This window comes from Eptesicus fuscus, chromosome 4, assembly GCF_027574615.1.
Source record: "Eptesicus fuscus isolate TK198812 chromosome 4, DD_ASM_mEF_20220401, whole genome shotgun sequence".
NCBI lineage: Eukaryota > Metazoa > Chordata > Mammalia > Chiroptera > Vespertilionidae > Eptesicus > Eptesicus fuscus.
Genome location: NC_072476.1, coordinates 12,851,377 through 12,852,527, shown reverse-complemented (window position 1 = coordinate 12,852,527; position 1,151 = coordinate 12,851,377). Strand labels below are relative to the sequence as shown.

At 68.5% G+C, this 1,151-nt stretch overlaps 1 non-coding gene across 1 annotated transcript; it reads right to left on the bottom strand.

Annotated features, from left to right (window-relative positions):
- Nucleotides 1-316: 316 nt before the first annotated feature.
- Nucleotides 317-388, bottom strand: TRNAP-UGG (transfer RNA proline (anticodon UGG)). The gene has a single exon. It is a non-coding gene; the product is annotated as a tRNA-Pro (tRNA).
- Nucleotides 389-1,151: the final 763 nt, after the last annotated feature.

Here is a 1,151-nt window from a genome sequence, read left to right as displayed (position 1 = left end):
TCAGCGGGAAGAACAGACACCCCACGTCGGGAGCGCAGCCTCGGAGACCCGGGGGGACCTCCTGCGCTCGGCGGCCCCAGCACTGAGGCAAACCCCCCAACCCCCCCAGCCTTCCGCTGCGGGGCCCTTCCTTCCCGCGGGTGCCGACGGCCCTTCGGACAGCCCCCCAAGAAGGAAAAAGGCGTTTGAAAACGTGGGCTCCTCCAGAATTTGCATTATAACCTTTCACACCCAAAGCAAAAGTTTATCGCAGGCCACGTGGCACGGTCGCCGGATTCTGAGACTGCCGGGCCACGCCGACCAGCGGGGAAAAAGCGGGCTCGTCCGGGATTTGAACCCGGGACCTCTCGCACCCAAAGCGAGAATCATACCCCTAGACCAACGAGCCGCGGCGCTGCTGACTCCTGTCCCGGGAAACCTTAGCCCGCGGCTCCGCCCTCCCGCCCCCGGGCTCTGGTTTCTCTGCCCCGGGAGCGGGGCCGGGAGGGGAGGGGAGGGGAGGGGAGGGGAGGGGAGGGGCGGGGAGGGGCGGGGAGGGGCGGGGAGGGGAGGGGAGGGGAGGGGAGGGTTCAGTTTCAATTCCAGCGGCGGCGGAGGTGCGGCGCGAACAGACCTGCCCGGAGGGGGCTGCGGCCTCCCTTCCCCCTAGACCCGCGGAGCCTGAGCCCCCGGCCCCCGCCGAGGCCCCCAGCCCCAGGTCCCTAGAGGAGGGGCGGTGACCAGAAGGGAGGCCGTGGCCGGTGAGCGCGGAGGTCTCTCACGGTGGACCCCCGCCTGGAAACGTCACCAAAGTGGGACCCAAGGTCAGCACCTCGACCCTCTCGGGGTCCGCACAGACCGGGCTCCTGTCCTCAGCCGAGAACCCTCGGGGCCTGGCCTCGGCCCCACAGACTCTGGCAGCTCTGGAACCCCCTCTCCCGCCAGGGGTCAGAGATGGGGTCGGAGCGGAGCGCACTTCTTCCCCAAAGGGCGGCTCCACCGCCCCCAACTTTTCTCTGCTCTTGCACTAGCAAGGGAGCCCCCCTCCCCCCCCCCCCCCTAGTCCTCCTGATTTGCTTCTTGCTGCGGCCCTCCAAAGGGCTGCGAGTTTGAAAATGAGCGAGTCCGAGATTGAAGACCCCCCTGCTTCCTCTCTGGGTACCGCTAGTGAC